The sequence below is a fragment of the Crocodylus siamensis genome, chromosome 12, assembly GCF_052110815.1.
Source record: "Crocodylus siamensis isolate JL-2025a chromosome 12, ASM5211081v1, whole genome shotgun sequence".
Classification (NCBI taxonomy): Eukaryota; Metazoa; Chordata; order Crocodylia; family Crocodylidae; genus Crocodylus; species Crocodylus siamensis.
In genome coordinates, this window is record NC_143406.1 from 13,900,415 (window position 1) to 13,918,581 (window position 18,167).

At 42.7% G+C, this 18,167-nt stretch overlaps 1 long non-coding RNA gene across 1 annotated transcript; it reads left to right on the forward strand.

Annotated features, from left to right (window-relative positions):
* Window positions 1-612: 612 nt before the first annotated feature.
* On the forward strand, window positions 613-2,893 carry LOC149854671 (uncharacterized). Its single transcript, XR_016438712.1, has 2 exons — window positions 613-794; window positions 1,343-2,893. It is a non-coding gene; the product is annotated as an uncharacterized LOC149854671 (long non-coding RNA).
* Window positions 2,894-18,167: the final 15,274 nt, after the last annotated feature.

An 18,167-nucleotide genomic window follows, 5' to 3' on the forward strand; every position in this document is an offset into this window, starting at 1 on the left:
TTTGGAAGAGAGTATGCAATAAGAAAAAGTTCAGGAACCTGTCCTCTAATGTGTACTGTTTTCTTGCATAAGCATTGGGAACCCCAAAAGATGTATTCTGAAGTACTGTATAACAAAACTTGATTGTCTTGGCCACTGAATTTCAATGGGTTATGGGTGTCTTCTTTCTCCCTTAGGCTTTTTGCAAACCTCAACCTAAATTTTTCATTAGGTATCACTAGGGATGCTGTCCCAGATGTGCACAGCTGTATCAGTAATGTTTCTGAGCTCACGGGCAGTACATTATTCCTCCAGCTGGTTTGTAAGCTATTGTGTTGCCAAGTAGTCCCAAAAAATCGTATATGCTTATAAATCTCAACCTAGCAAATATACCCCAGTACAAAGTTGTTGGATATTTACACCCATACAAATAATGTTACATACTAATGTTTTGGGTCATTTTTATATCACAGAGAAAGGAATAAAATATACGCCTTTCCTCAGGGCATCAATTTGGACACAACAACATTGTAATTCATGTACATACATAAAATTTTATAGGTATTATTTAATACCCTTTACACTTCAACTCCCATCTGCCTGTGGAACTTGTTTGCTCTTTATGTTCCCACTTGGACTTTCTGTTCAGTTTCTGACATCTCTCTTGCACTGTTTACCACGTACAGGCAATGAGCTGTTTCACATTCGGTGCCGATTAGGAGACATTCCAAGCTACCGGTACTATTTCTAGTCTCGATACTCTGAAACGTGTGAAATACGCGGACCAGATTCTGATCCAGTTGTTATAAACCAAAGTAAGTCTGTTCACTTCAGTGGAGTGGCTGTTGATTTACAGCACTGGTTTGGAACCAGCAGCACTCAGTGTTTCCCTGTTCTTACACTGCTTATTTTGGGGGAATGATTATATTGCATGCTTCCTTTGTGTGGTGTTCATTTAGTTTTATTGTAAGCTCCTTTGATCAGATTCGTCCTTCTTATTTGGTCCTTGGGTAGTTGGGAAAGAATCTCTGTCCATTATACATAACATAGGACACCTCTCTGCATTGATTTTTAATGTACCGTATATTTCTTTTAATCACTAGCTTTGTCAGAAGTGAAATTAAAGTAATCAGAGACCCCATGGATACCATTTCCGTCTCCGCCCCTGGGCTGAGCACACACAAATTACTGAACCCCCATGTTAGTCCTTTAACGCAGTATACATTGGATCTATAACATTTTCCAAGTCCAGAAGGGAGGGGGAGAATTCAGGCTTACAAAGCAACTGGAGACAGTCCACCAAAGGTTTTATTTATGAGAAATATTCCTATACTGAAAATGTTCACACGTTGTTTGTTTGTAGGAAAGCAAGAAATTTCCATATGGAAAAAGACTGAAAAGGGTTGAAATAATGAGACTCTGTTGGAAGATTCATGGATTTGTTCCTTTATCTGTCTCAGAATTAATCACAACAGAGATGAGAAGTTGACAATTCGGCACAGTGGAGGGCTTCACGCTGTCTGAAAGGACATTCTAGATACTGAATACAAATGAAGATGATTTCTCTTAAATCTTTACCTGACAACTGGTTGCAACTGGACATTTGCTAGTTCTTCTCCTTTGGCAATCCCTCACAGTCGAGGATAATTATCTTCCATGACTGTCTTATCTGTGGGTCCAAAGATGGCTGGTGAGGCCAATCAGAGATCCAAAGACTCTGTTGCAATGCATGCAGTTGTTTCCAAGTGGGGTGGGCAGCTCTGGATTCGTGGTTTGGTCCACAACACATTGTTTCTGCCACTTCAGCTTTTCTGTCTTCTGTTGTTGTTGCGAGGTTTCAGAGCACTGAGATCCTTGTAGCAGACTCTTCCTCCATTTGGCGAGGTCTTGGGTGATAGTCTCCTACAAGTCGAAGTCAATGTTGCATTTTTTCAAGGTGGTCTTGGGGATGTCCTTGAAGCACTTTCTTTGCCCCCCCTCTTGAGCATACATCTTGACTGAACTGGATGAATAAAACTTGGTTCAGGAGTCTGAAGTTGGACATCTGGACAAAGTGTTAGAAGTATAAGAGTTTACAGTGTAGTCTAAATAACCCCATGAGTTATGCATGATCTTTTTTGGTACTGTTGTGAAGTAGACTGAATGTCCTTGGATGTAAAAGGTACAGCCATTCTCCACTTTATTTTACTTTCACTTGTTGCAGTGGAGACCAGCAGGTCCCACTCCTGGAGGGAAAAAAATTCAAAACAACCCAGAAGGAACCAGAAACCTGAGAAAGGAAGAGAGACAGCTGAAATAATGCCCTCATGGGAATCTGCTTATTGTACATTACAGTTCATCTGGATGGGTATATTAATTTGTGTCTCACTGTGAGGAGGGTCAAGCAGATTGGTTTCATTTATATAATCAGCTTGACACTTCTGACCCAAATTTCAGTCTGCCTCAGTCATTACTGAGAACTGGGGGAAACACCAAAGATATATAGAAGTTTAGATAAATGTCCAACCCCGCCCCCCCCCCAAAAAATAAAAAATAAAAATAAAAAAATTGTTCCAGAATGTTTATCCTGGAGAACAGGCTGGAAATCTGGTGAGAACAGGTTTTATCCTAGTTTTGAGCTGAAAATAGCCTTACTCATAGCATTACATTATATTTGATTCCTATCCTGGCTGGAACAAAATATTTGGAGCTCCAGGGAGATTTGAAAGGCACAAACAAAATTACCAAAGCTTTCTGACTGTCCAAAATAAGCTTTAGTCTTGGGTGATGTTCTAGCTTGCTGAGGTTTCTATTTCAGCCAAGCTGGTTAATAATAACAGATGAAAGTCAAGTATTTACTCAAGTTATTTCCCTATTGACTTGCTTGATTTGGGTCTGTCAAAGGAGAATAAAGAGATCTGTATTTGGCCAGTTAGTAGGAATGGTCAGTGTTTCTATAACGTTTTTCATCCAGGCCCTCTAAAGATTTGGCTAAGTCTCACTGTCATCATGTTACAGCTGGGGAATGGGTGGCAAAGGGATTTGCCTAGGGTCATGCAGTGAGCCATTGTCAGAGCTGGGGATAGAGCCCAGGCTGTTTGATTCCTTAGCCTGTTCTCTGTCCAGCACATCATGGTTCCTTTTGCTCAGCTACCCAGTGGGATCTTCCCTGGGCATTTGTGAAGCAAAGTGGCCTGATCTTTACAGCAGCTGTTTCTGAACACAAGTCACATGCTGCATACACAAAATTGATCTCGCTAATTAAAATAATGCATGCTAGTCTCTAGAGAAAAGTATCCAGAGGTGGCTATGACTAGACTAGATAAGTTCCTTTGCACAACAACTTTTTAAAAATATGGGAGCAAGCAATCCCAGTGAAGCAAAACACTTGGAGAAATTATAATTTCCACAGCAACTTTACAAGATTTTTGTAGCATATTCCTGCAGAAGAGAGGCCGAGAGAGTTGTCTCTGAAGTTGTATCTTCTGATACCCAGGGGTCATTTTATTGTAAGCTGAACTGGTGCTTTAGTATGGACTGTTCGTCATTGGCACTTACAGGCGTGGAATGACAAATCTATCCAATGTTGGGGGGTTTATAGGAAATGCTTATTTAGCTTCTGTCTCCTGGAAATCCCACAGTCCCAGTGGGAAGAGTCTGGGCCATGAGTGGTAGCTTTTGGTGCACATTCCTCTGCTTGGGATGAATTCCACGTTAGAAGAGGTAATATTTTCCACAGTGAAATTGTTCTGCAACCTCAAAAGGGCTCCATTGTACATTGCTTGCTTTCCCCCCTGAGGCTTTTGCCCAGGAAATGCTGGGTTTCCACTGCACATGATTTGCACACGTTCTTGTTTGTGTAAGCAACGTTCTGCCATGTTCAGCAAACACTAAAATTCACATGCGGCAAAGGCCCATCATTTTCCAGTTTCGGGTGGGGGTGGAGGGTTGCATTCCAGCCCTGATTTTATCTGCTAATATCATATTTTGGCTTCATTCCCTGATAGTTTGATGTCCCAAATTTTCCTTGTTAGCACAGGGAAATCACAAGCTGGTAGGGAGCAAACGCCAGTAGGTCTGGGATTGATTACAAACAAAACTCCCAGATAAGATCATAAATTTAACCCATCTCTGTGATGTGATCGTATCAGGATTCAAGTACGTCTAAAAAGTTGTTTCCGATTTTCAGCCACTTCATATGGTTTCTATCCATCCCGGCTGTGAGCGAAGCGCGCTCGTGGTGGGGACCCTAATCCATGCCAGCCCGGCTCAGGAGAAGCCCTCGTTTCTGTTATTATTGTATTATAAAAACGGATAGAAATGATTCAGACAAGATGGACATTTCAAGGAGGATCAGTTCAAACACTGGCAAGATAAGATGGGCTTGATCATAAGAAAACAGGGCTGTTTTCCCATTTGGTTCCTGAGCTGAGTTGAATTTAAACAAATTCATCCCCTGGGTTAACCCCATCAAAGTCAAGGGAGCAGCACCAGCACTGGAACTGGCTCCTGATGCTTTATACATTATATATAATGAAGATCTATCTATCTTTCTTTCTTTAAAGAATGATCTAATTGAAACACATTGGGTCAGTTTCAGGAAAAGCAGTATATATAGCATTTTACCGCTCCCTGATCTCAAATGCATCTTCCACGCACCAGGAGAGATTTTTGTGCTCGGCTCACAATGGCTCCTGTGCTAACATTTACCTCCCTTTATACAGGCTGTACATCTAAGCTGCCCTTTTTCCCTAGGGCAAATGACCATTGGGTTCCAGCTTCTTTGCCTGAAACCAGATTGAGGGTTACACCTTCCTCAGTGCCAGGAGTCAATGCTCTCCCATCCATCCCCCTCACCCTATGGTACCAGGTGATTTAATGTTACTGTTGCTTTAACAGCCTCATCGCTGTTCTGGCTACACAGTAGTTGTCTCCTGTGTGACTGTGCCTGGGAAAATCTATTACTGGAGTGTCATTAATCTGAGGCTGCCGCCTCTGGCACTTTCTGACTCTTCTATTTAATGGGCCTGTGCTTCCTGAGCTCTGGAGACATGCTGTTTTCCTCTCTTGATCAGCTTTGTTTAATTATCAAAATATTTGATGCAGAAAATTGACATTAGTGGTGAAGGTTTCTGCCTTCCTCCTCCTCACACCCTCCCTCCCTGCCTCGTGGTGACATTGAGATCTTCCGCCTGCGCCGCCTGCACCACCTGCACCTTAAAATAGCAAACCGCTTGTACAATCATGTGCTTGTCCAGGCGCGAGCAGCATTAGCAAGCCACAGGTAGGGCTGCTGCAACCCCCTAGGTATACGGTGCAGCACCTCACCCAAGCGTGAAGAGACAGGGCTGCACAGGAAACACAGCTGCACCTCCTATGGCATCGCGTTCTCTGCCTGCAAATCCAGTCATGAACTATGCCAGTGTTTTCGGCAAGTCTGCCTGTGGGGAGAGTCTCCAGCCCCAAGTCCCATCCCTCAGCATGCGTTGATTAAGAAATACAAGATGCAAAAAGGTTAAAAAAAAAAATACAGAGCAAGGTTTTGCATTCTGCAGCTGGAGGAGTGGTGACACTACTGCTTCACTGACTGTGGGTCTCTCCTGAATGCTTGAATAGCCTTAGATCCTGCTTCCTGGCTGGGCTTATTCCTGTGCCCAGAGACCACAGCTCCTGATTCTCAAATTGGAGCCATTACCTTGTCCTTGTCAAGAAAAGATCAAGAAGCAACTTGATTATGGGACATATGCGTCTTCCCAAGCAACAGGAGAGGCACCCTAAGAATGAATGGCTGGAAGTTTAAAGTGAAAACAAAGGCACAAAATCTAATGGGTACGGGTGACTGAAATAATGGGACAAACAACCAGGGTGTCTCTGCATTTTGAAGCATTCAGTTCAAGACGACATGCCTCTCTGGCAGACTGCTGTAGTCAGATACGGGTTCCTGGTCTCATCTTCAATGGCTCCAGTGAGCTGATCTAGTGGCCCCTTCTGGACTTAAAATCTATGAAAAACCCCATGGTGTATTACCTTGTTACAGAGAGCAAAACCCAATTCAAATGGGATCCCATACCAGTACTCCCAATTTTCACAGAGCAGCTTTCCTAGCTTTAGCAGCTTTCCTTGGCCTGCTGTCTCATTCATTGTTTTCCGTGGTACTCAGTGAGCAATAAGGGGAATTACTGAGATTTGAGGCTGCTGAAACAAAAGAAGGAAAGCTGCTTCTAATATGCTGGAAACATCCATTTTTATATACTTTATCCTCAGACAATTTCCTCCATGAGACATACTCACTCTTCACACATCATGGGTGGGACCTGGTGAGCCCTTTTGTCAGATCTTGGGGAAAAGTGAGGTGCTTAGCTGCTGTGTAAGCAACTGGCTGTATTTTCTCAGTCTTATTTTAATGGTAAAGCTCTCAACTTCTGGACCAAAGCATGGTATTTTTGAAATATCGTATTGACCATACTATGTGCTAGGACTGTGGGTTCAGTCCAGAAGAGGTCTTTCAAAGTTGCACAATTTTGTATTAAGGATGCTTTCAACATAAAATATTAATCTAACAAAAATCCTCTTTTCTGTTACCAGTAACACTTCAGACCAGCAAAACAGAATAATTACTTTTTCTTTTATATTTATGCTGTTGGTTTACTTTAGCTTGGGCAATGGAAATCAACTCTTTCCTTCCCCTTACTAATAAGTGGATATTAAATATGGGCAAAATGTTTTAACAGCACGTCTCCCCTTCCCATTAGTATATTCTGATTCATTACAGCAGCAGTATTCTGGGGCTGCCTGTGGACTGATGATGCTTTCAATGAGAAGGGTTTTCAAAGTCAGGGCAAGCTCTCTGGTCCGAAAGAAAACCAAATGGAAGAGCTGAGCTTCTAACCCTAAGCCAGACATTGCAACGCAACTCAGGTTGGCAGATATACCCAAAAGATTTTGTTGTTCCTCCAGTGAGGAAGCAAAACAGCTGCCAAAGCATAGAAAGTCCCCCTGCCTTGTTTTAGTGGCCCATGTAACCCCTAGCAAAGGAAAGGAGTAGGGTTACATGAAAAATACAAGAAACCCATGTCATCTCTTCCATGATGTGGCATATGAGGAATACAGCGAGGTACAATCTCTCCCCTTGTGAATTGCAGCTAGCGTCTATACCCAGCTGCAGGGAAAAGGTGCACAGGCCAGAGGTGCTTCTACTCCAGATGGTAAATCGGCCCTGGGTATTCTGCAGTGGATTTTATCTGCCAGGCACAACGCATAAGCCATTGACTGCTCCCTGCCCAGCACCATTGCTAATGTGGCTTGTGTGCAGGGCCATGAGAACTGAGTTGGAAGAGGAATTTTCAAGTCAAGTGTGCAAACTTCCCTCTCAAGTAGACCTACACAGACCCCACCCCCTTATTACCAAAACCTAGCAGTATATTTAAATCTCAAGAGATGTTCACGCACAAACACCTGGCCCCATCTCCTTCAGCAGCTTGGACCGGAAGCGGTCCCCACTGCCTGCAGGTTTTCCATCAGGAATTACTGTAATCCCAGCAACCAAATGGTGAGTCCATGGACTGGAACATCTTTGTGATCATTTCTTGAGAATCCCCCAAACTTTGGCTGATAAAGGAAGATAGTTCACTGTGTTGAGAAAAGCCTGGCCTGTTAAATTAGCCAGTTTTCTTGTTTTGTTTTTTCTTTTTATTGACTTCCCTATTGGAAACAAGCCTGGCTTGTGGACTGTTTCGTGGTTTGCCTGTTTAATCCACATACACCTCAATTTGAGACCTTGACATTTTTCATGTCAGGAGTAATTCTGGTAAAGCCAAAGGACTTGCACTGCGATATATCTGGGGTAACTTCAGCAAAGGCAGCCAGGCCTATGTACTAGGTGTACCAAGACCATACTTCACGGGCCATCAGAATCGGTCCCTTGTAAATATCTAGTCCAGATTGATGGATTATCCCTACGGTGCTGTTGATGGCACTTTTATGCAAAGCCTAATCTAGTAATTGGTGTTCATTACATCACCGTTTGGGCACTAGGAAAAGAAACCTCTCTCACTCCAGTCAAACAACAAATGAAAATAACAATAAAGATAAAACCCACCGCAGTGCAAAATGAGCTCTCAGATTCATGAGCACAAACCACCAGGAGTTAAATCCTCTTGGTTTCTTCCCTGAGTGCCTCAGGCAATAGTTTTCATATATATTTCTCCATGGTCAGAAGTCAGAGCAGACCAGTGCTATCTGAGACCTTGACTTTTTTCCCTGACAGTTACAATTATTACAGCCCGGGGGACTCATTTTCTCAGTCTGGCCACCCGCTGACCTAGCCTGCAACCAGAATACACTTTAAAACAAACAAACAGCAGCTAAGCCCCCTTTCTTCCTTTTTTCCCCCCTCCCGTCCCTCAGCTGTGGAATATTTCTATACCCCACCCTTACACAGGGACATTAGCCATTACAGCTGAAGGCACAATCACATTATCAGCCCCATTTTTTCCCCCCAAAAGATAAATTTTTTATGTTGTTATTTTCTTCCCTTTTCTATTTGGCATTCGATATTTACGTGATAAACTGCAGAGCTGCTGCTAAATGGGCCCTGGTACAACTTAATAAATATAGAACAACATCCAGACTGCACTGTATTGCTTCTTCCATGTCCTGGGCTATTAAGGATTTTCCTAGATAATGTTTTCTAAATAAGGCTCTTGTTCTAATAAAGCCTGTGTGGGGGAAATGCTTTTTGATTACTATATTTATTTGTAGAACAATTATTTGGGCATCAAAGTTGATGCTGTTAACTAAAACCAGTCACCTCAGTTGGGAAGACTCTTACCTTCCTCGTTTAAAGTCGGAGCATAGCTTTAGAAAGGCACAAATACTCCACAGCCAACTTCTGCTTCTATTCCTGACGCATTTATAAGGCACATCTTGAATTTTTTAAGTCCAGTCTTTGTTGCGAAGCACTTAGATCCGTGCTGTCCTGAACTGGGACCTGAGTTCACATCTGAGTTCTCTTCGGCTTACAAGACTCAAGTGTGGGGCTTCTGGCCTTTTGAAACAAAGACCCCCGAAGAGGGAGATCCTGCATAAAATAAGAGGCAGAAGTTTAAACTGAAGGGCACCTCTTTCTTCTATGGTGCATGAAATTTTCGGTAACTTCCATGTAATTGATTAGCATTTCTTATGTTAATTATTCCCAAGGATAACCCAGAAGAGAACAACAGGCTTGGGCAGGAGAGAGGTCAGTTGGACGTCTTGTGTCGTGAGGAGTGATGACAGTATATTCACTCGTTGGCCAAAGCGCTTAGCATTCTTGGTGAAACTTGCCCGGGGAAGCCGTTTAAACTTAAGAGCTATTAATCGCTCCCTCTATCAAATATTTTTTCTAAGATCGTTGTGTCCTAACCCACTTCTAGTAAATATTCTCAGCTATGTTAGAATGACAAGAGCCCTCCCATGGGATTTCATGTGTATCGAATCAAATGTAGTATGTGACAAATAAAAACCAAGCCATCAATTCCCTTGCCATTCATTGTCACTTTGAAAAAAAAATAGTTATTTAAACACTGGCATTGATCCATCCAGTTCTCAGGATTTTAATAGGAAATATAGAAAATATTAGCACCATGCAGTTGGGAGGAAATGCGGAAGTCAGAATATTTGCATACCCTGAATAATCCTTGATGTACAAAAATAAGATTGCTGTCTTTGGGTTCTTTCTAATTTGAGTGCAATGGATCATTTTAGGAAGAAATAGTTCTGTGAGTACAGTTTTCTGAACCTGCAGCTTTAGACACCCTGACAATAACTGCTTTGACTCAAATGAGGCTATGCCAATGGAGATCTGGGCCCACATGGTCGATCTTTTATGTCAATAAGACCTTCTATTTACATTACAACTATTTCATGAGTTCTTGATGAGAAAGATACTGGGGAGGGCTTTGGTGTCTTATGCATTTTAGCTTTCTGGCTGGAAACTGCTGTATCTTTAATTAACAAGCATCTGTACCAGAATTATCTCAGTACATTTCCATATGCTTTACCTTCTGTATTAAGCAACAAAAAGTCTTGCCACCAGCGTCTGATAAAAATCAGTCTGTGTTTCTTGACTTTCACTTGGGTGTCATCTCTGAATGCTCCGTTCATTCATGGGCTTCATTCTTGCAACAGCTCTGGGAAAAGTATGTCCCCACATTCCTGATGGAAAACGGGTAAATAAGGGACTTGGCCAAAGTTCCACGGGATATTTTTGGCTAAGGTAAGAAATGACTCCAAATCCTTTGAGTCTTCTGTGGTCTCCTTATTCACCAGATTGGAAAACATGTGTATAGGCAATAAATGTTAGGATTTCCCTTTAGCAAGAATTGGACCATAAAAGCTTATTCCAAGGCTGGAACAACGGTTTGTGCTCAGCACTGGTACTGTATATGAAATAAAAGCGATCTCAATTCCAGATGGTAAAAAGGAAAGCTCCTACTTTACACTCATTGAATTTAACCCAAGTGTCTACCTTGGGGTAGTTTAACTTTACAAATATAGTATGTAATATGTTGCTTAACCAACATAATTGGCTCCTAAATACCATGATCTGATGTGTAGATCTGCCCGCTTTCAATGACCTGTCATTGGAGGTACTGTCTAGTGGCAATTTGACATTAGTTGACTTCTTCTGGAAAAGATGCTTCAGCATTGGCTAATCTGCTTTGTCCAAAGCTATAATGTCATTTCTGTACATAGAAAATGTTTTAGAAATGATTGGGTCCTTAAAGATTGTGAAAGTCACCAGAAAATCATGGCATTAGAGAAGTAAGAGATGGAAATGATCTATGATATGATTTATTCCTTTTTACTAGTATTTTGCTCAAGCTAATATAAAATCTACCCAAAAAAGGAGGAATAACTACCATTTCTTTTGGGAGATTATTCAATATTTAGAATTTGCCTTATTGGAGGCAGCAGTGATCAAAATACCCCTCACAAATCTCCAAAATCATTATTTGTGGTAGTACCTGAAGTTCTCTGAGCCAGTACAGATCCTTTCTAGTAGAGGCGTACAGGCAGACCCCATTTAAGGGCAGTCTTTACTGAGCTTTCCATTCTTTCTCCAGGATACTTTGATATTCTTTGCTAACATCTTTCCCAAGCTGCATCCTAATTGCTGAAATTATCAACGTAAAGTGACATCCAGTCCAATAAAGTGAGGCGAACTCACACAAGCTGCAAGAATTTGCACCACAAAGGCACTCTACAAAGAGCTCAGCTCTATAGAAACCACCACGAAACTCTGTGAAGAATCCCACAAAACCGCGCAGGATCCTTCAAAACGCACCACAGGAGTCCAACACTCGTTACTTCATGACACCATCTTTACATGTTAGAAGAAAAAGCACACAGAGGTCCGTAGAGCACTTACCCTGGGCTTGACACAGGCAGTGCTAATGTCGGAAGGCTTCAACTCTCATAATCCAGACAACTAAAAGGGACTCTTTTGTCTCCCCTTCCCCCTCGCAGTAAGGGACAGGTCATCCCCTTTCAACCTAGCTGAGCCTAGGTGCATAGATACTTTCATAGCCACTTGACAGGTGATCAGCTCACCACACAGACTTGTCAGCAATGCTGCTGGGGGTTATTTGGATTTAGCTGTAGACAGGAACTGAACCACAATGAGCACTGGGAAGGCACACTGTTCGTCATTTGTTTAGAGACAAGCCATCTCATACTTGTTTGAAGCCTTTTTATTGAACTCACACTCTTGTGCCAAGCACTGAAAGATTTACTTTGGCTATTGCTGTAAGATGGAAAGCTTATGAATGCATGGCTGACTGCCAGCCCTGGGTGAGCTGTGAAAGGTCTGGTACAATGGAGGGTTACATGGAACAAATGTGAATGCACTGGGCAGACGTGACTGAGGGAAGGCCCCTGCACTCAAAGAACTGCGTGAGGTTTAATCCAGTGACTGAAGTAGGGTCAAGAGATAACATACACAACTCGCAAGACTTTCAGTGGGCTCCTTTTCCAGGGCCCATAGCATTGGAAAATTAAGCTTGTTCAGGCATAGGTGCGTTGTCTATAAGAACAGCTGCTAGTCTCTGCTGACTTGCACACTGTAGCAAAGATTACAAGGGGAGATTTTGCAAACCTGAGTGCTTCCTTGGGCTCCAGCTGCAGAAGGCAATGCACTGGTTGGGCTAATATAATGCAAGGCACCCTGATCACTGTTGTATATTTCTTGCAGATGTTGCCATAATTTTGTTATGGTACAATTTGACATACGACTCCCCACTGCATCGGAAAGGGGCACATTATCTCAATTAATGTTTCACAGCAAACATGGCACTGATAGTATTCATGGGACTACAGCCTATTACCATTTGCATGGTGACTAGCACAAGAATTATGACTACGTGTGTTCACTGCAGCAAAATTTGCCCTCCGGCTCTATTTTTTTTTTTTTTTCCTTGTGACAATGTTCCCTTTTTCTCCCTCCTTCTGTTTTGATTTCTACTTAAAGTTTTATGGCTCTGTCCCCTCCAGGGTGCTATTATCTTGTATGCTAATAGGGCTATGCATATTCTATTAGCGTTGTCAGTGTGAGATAAGAGGCACATTCTGTAAGGAGCACTCAGGGGGTAATAATCACAGCAAGGGGTCTCAGTGTTACTACATTATCAGTCATCTTCACATTTCAGTGGAGCCTGTTTATGCACTTCTTCAACTGCGCAACTCAGACACCGAAAATTGCTGAATGTTTACGGAAACGGTTGCAGAGGAACATAATGGGGTTTGAGATTGACTTGATAAAGGAGACTTCTTTTGTGTTGCTTCCAGATACAAGATATTTGTAACTGCATAGAATAAGTATGACAATAAGTTATAAGGCAGTTAGCAACTGAAATCAGTCTCAGATCCATATTTCAAGTAATAGAAACAGCTATCTAGGAACTGTTGTGAGGAGTATCTGCGCCATGTACATGTCCTCAGAGATCTCTCTCTCTCTTCTATACACACACATAAACATATGCCTCATCCAGATCATTAGACAGGATGACAATTTTTATATCAAGTAATCATGAGCCTTTGGCTATTGGAATGAAATAGGCCCATCATTTGGCAGTGTTGGGGAAAAGACATAATTGCATATCATGCAAAGGCAATAGCAGCCACTGCATAGTAGCACTCTTTGCAAGTTAAACTGCATAGCCCTCTCTGTACCAGTCAACTCCTATGTGGCTGGAGCCAATGGCATGTAAATAGTGTCATGCCAGTAACCTTGGATCCTTGCCTATAGATGAGACTTAGTGACTGGTGCACTGAGGGGTTTCTTGCTTTCAGAAGGGAATGCTGTTTCCCCCAAAACGTTCTCACTCACCAAGATACACCCGGTGGACCCCAAAAGAAGGTCGTGCAGTCAGCAGCTGCTGCAGTCAGTCAGACACTGCACCTGAATGCGCACATCTGGGTGAAGCTGCCTTTGTTTAATAGGAACTTCACCCCCAGTGCTGAAGACCTCCAAAGTGCAGTCCCACCTGCACTGCAGGTGCGTACCATTGTGTGCATTCAGTTACTGCTTCAGTGATTTTGAAGAGAGCCTTATGCACTGGAAAAGCCTCTGTGACCACCAGGCTTTAGAGAGGAACTTTTTAGGCTGGGGGTAAGCTGCAGGGCCAATCGCCACGTATCAATTTTAAGAATGTACGTGTGGCCTTTTAGTAGGGCCTCAGAATAAATTTCCAGTGTATAGCTGCTGGGGACACCTACGCCTGAAAGATGGGCTGGTGTGTGCATTTTAGAAAGCTGGTGCACAGTGAGGCTATCAGGTTATGTGTTTTACTCGCGAAGAAGCCATCAAGTGGGGCACGTCTATAGTTTAGGGCCTGATTCTGTCACCTTTCACAGGCTGTAGTTGTATATTTATACAAGGGCAGATCCACTGGTTAATATGGGATGACGTCCCCTTGCAAAATACAACTGAACATGAATAGAGATTACACAATCAATCCCTTACATGTGAATTTGATAGAAACGGGGAATCCAAAAATAGGTTGCTATGTTGTGGTCCGCATAGCTATACATGAAGCAAAGAGTTACGCAAACTGCCAGGAAACATGGTGATGAGAAAGGACAAAGAAACAGTAAAACATTGAGAGCATGAGAACAAACAAGGTTTGGAGGCGGGAAGGCTATTTCCATAGTTTACTCCCTCCAGATAGAGGAGCAGACATCCTGTCAATGCAGATGTATTTAAAACCGCCTCAAATTATTTCCCAGGCTGCACAGAAATTTATATATACCTAAAGGTAAAGGTGCCCAGTTATATGATTTAAACATAATTAATGGGAAGCAGGAGATAGATATATGCTGATTACAGCTAAACAACTGTAATGATGTTGAAAGGAGCTGTGTTTTCAGGCAGATCTACAGTACTTAAGATTACACATTAATATCAGCACCCTCTACTTTAAAAATATTTATCCTTGACATTTTCAGACATAAGGCTCATACCAAATGTATTCAGCTCCATCTCCTGAGGGTCTTGAGATTAAAACCCCTGCTTTCTCACCTTGTGATCTGGCATTAATAGCTGATAGAAAAATCACATACATGACTGACATCTTCCTAGAAATGTGAGACTGTGGAATTAATGAAGGTAATGCTGGAATGCAAGGGTCAGTTTAGAAATAGGATTTCTGTTGCCAGCTATCCAGTCATGGACTGGACAATCTGGGTGGTTATTGGGTTGTGGTTTTTTTTCCTTAGCAGTGAGCAAAACTGATTTGGAGAATACAGCAGCCTAAAATACATGTAGTTATGACTTTGCCACCATTGGAAGCTGATGGACTGTGTTGCTAACGGAAATCCGGCTAATGACAACTTTAGGGAACCAATGAAGCACAAACTATTAAACTAATCCTCGTGACTATTGAAGCACGGTCAGTTCTCATGTCTTCCTGTTGCTGTCAGCCGTATCATTGTCAAATCTGCAACTTGTAGAGGGCTGGATGGCTTGAAGACCCTGATGACTTGGCATAGGACCTATCATCTTAAAGTCCATGGTAACAGTACAGATGAAGCTATTACTTGGTAGTAATTCAGTTGTTTAAGGTGAAGTGTTGGAAGTCGGTGTGTGGTTCAGATCAGTTCCTGATTGAGAGGTGTTCAGAGTCTCAAAGGGAACAATTATTCCCTGGTTTGGCAGGCTCTCCAGAATAGGCCACAGGGGTTCTCTTGCTCGAGGCGGTTCCTTGTCTATTGTAGATTATTTTCCAACCAGCTCTGCGATCTAGCTAGCAGCCATGCCTGTGTTGCTGGATGCACTGAAACTATTTCGGTTTGGGCAGATGAAAGTCTGCCCCACTCCCGGTAGTGTCATCTAGGACAAGATCATGAACACAACATACAAAAAGAAGGAGGAAGGAAACCAGTATCTGCATTCAGTGTGCTTTTGAACTAAATCAGATTAATAAAATATGTTCTGGGTCATTCACAAAGTCCAACAAGAAATTAAAATGAGGTCATCATCATTTTAAGACAGGCAGTCAGTTCTACTCCGTCGATAAGAAAACACTGATCCCCCTAATTCTTAAAATGCTGTCACCAAAGCCCGCCTTAGTACCCCAACCAGTGCTTTTAGTTGTAAGAGACCAGTTCTTTCCCTCCTTTTTCTGTTAAGCCTGTTTTATCTGTGTTCTCACATTCCAAAGACCCTTTTTTAATATTCCCAGTGTATTTGCTGATCTAATGCATTGCAATAATAAACAATCACTGGCTTAAGGGGCTACCAGGTTACAGGCTTACATAGAGCTCAATCTTGTTAAAAATTCATCTAGAGTTTGTCTGGGCTTCAGCCACAAACTCCCAGCAACTGCTTACACCTTAATGACACAAAACCTCTGACATTTGCATCAGCCTTCTAAGGGCAAAACAGAAGACACTTGACTGGATGTGTTCTTCGGGAATTCTCAAAATGAAAAAAATGGAAAAGTTTTTCTTTCTGGGTAAAGGCCTTAAGTAAACACGTCTACTGCACTGATAAATATGCTATTCTTAATGACCCTTTAAAAATGGTTTTGTCCTGGATTCCCAGTGATAATTATCTTTCCTTAGTTGTGTTTGCATTTAGCAGGGGAGACTGACCTTCCTTTTCAGTATCCTCACTGTATTTATGCAATTAATCACTTTAATTTAAACAGGGATAAACATCCCCTTTACATCCCCTTTTTGCTTCCATTATGGCTTGAGTCCTGGCTCAATATATGTCCCATGGAAGAGTTTGGGTGGGTCAAAAAACTAATAACAAAAGGGCCAATTCAACTAAACCAATTATAGATAACCCCAAAAGTGGAACTGTTTCATCTTCTTCCACTGGAGGTGCCAATGGGATAGAAGTAGCAGAAAATCTGGTAACATTTTCTCTCTGTAGTGTTGTGGTACCTAAACACTGTCTGTGAGAAGTAAACACAAACCAAACCCATGTGCCTTGCTTGACAGCCTTTGATATCTGAAAGATGACAGGGCTACCTAAAAACAAGCATTTTGGGCCTGTCCGGCATGTGTGGCCAGGTGTTGCCCAGTATGACTGAGTTGTAGAAACCCACAATAGAAGCTGGATTAGTAACAGCCAGTGACCCAAACCTAGCCCAGCTCTGAAAATCACGCCACAGTCATGCTGTTGGAAGATAACAAGGGACCCATATTCACTTGAATTCCTGAGAGCCAACCCATTTTGATCAGTGAGCACATGAATGTTGCACGGAGAGAAATATGGAAGCAATTACTTTAAGAGCCGTCTTTTGGGCAATTCCCAAAGAGACATCAGCCCCTGTATTTATGAAGCCTATCGCATCGGGCCCTAATGAAGCAATTAAGCAAAGGGTCCTCTGCCTTTGATCTAAATGTGGTAATTTTTACAAAAACATCTCCGAGTGATAGATACCCATAACTCAGAGTCCTTAATTGTACTTAATTTGTTTGGAATACGAATGTGCATTTAATTAAGCCAGGACTTTGCCCACATGTTTCAAGAAGGGCTGTCAAGGAAAATTAAGACCCAGTTTGCTTTCAAAGTTACTGGTTTTTATCAGGCCAGGACAGCGATCTTCGAACAGAAGGTTACAGATAATTAGGCAGAGACCTCAAGCCAAAAAAAATGTAGAGACACTGTACAGCTGAGAAAGGAGCAGGGAAAAACTCCTTGATGAAGAAACATAAGAATCGGCTGTTCACATAGTGAGGTCACGCATGGCTAGGTTTTGGTAAATGTAACCTGTTGGTTGCAATGTGTTTTGCATTCCTAAACTCCAGGGGTGTGGAGGGAACCTGGCTGCAGTGTTTAATAGTGTTAAGTGACTGGCACGGGGACTGGAATTTCAGGCCATGCCAAAGACCCCCTGAGTGGGCACAGCTGAGGGAGCCCCAGGAAAAGGCCTGGGAAGCAAAGCTGTTCATTTACTCAATTTGTGTGAATCCAAAGCATTTGCAGCGGGCAGGCAAAATACGTGTTACTTTCTTCCCTGCACGCTGAATTTTGTCTGGAGTGAAGGTCTGGAGAGCACGGTGCTGCTGAGCTGCAGTTCCTCTGCTCCGGGACTTGGGTAGGGAGATTCTCACATCCTGCAGCGCACCGCAGACTGCTCTGAATCTCAGGTTGGGAGGAAGCAAGCTGGGCAAGCCACAGAGGCTCCCCTTCCCGTCACTTGCTGCCAGGGTGGCAGTATCCAGCCAGCTGCCCTGCTCTCTTGAGCTGTCTTTTGCATGGTGCCACTGCCTATGGCTGCCCTGTCGTGTGTGCCTGCTGCTCCTTCAGGTGAAAAGTCACACGAGCAAAAGAAGCAAAATAAATGTCTCGCACCCAATACCCCTCGTGTAGGGGAGGTCCCCTGGCTTATGAGCACGGAGACTGAATCCCTGTGTGTTTCTTACCATTTACTATTAACCAGTGCCTGGTCAGGGCTTGCCTACCTTGTCAAGAAGAGCTCAGCCTCTTCTCTTTGCAGCTCTGCCACTGTGTGACCTGGGTCGGGTCTCCTGATCTCTGCTTTGGAAAGTGGTGATGATGACATTTCATGCTGCCACCTCAACATATAGGTGTTACTACTGTATAGTTCTGACTGGGGAGATTATCAGTTTAGTGGATACAGGGGAAAGTCAGGCCTGTTTATGCACAGCTTTCAAGCTGCCCTTCTACAGAGCAAAGCACTCTGTTTCCACTTGGC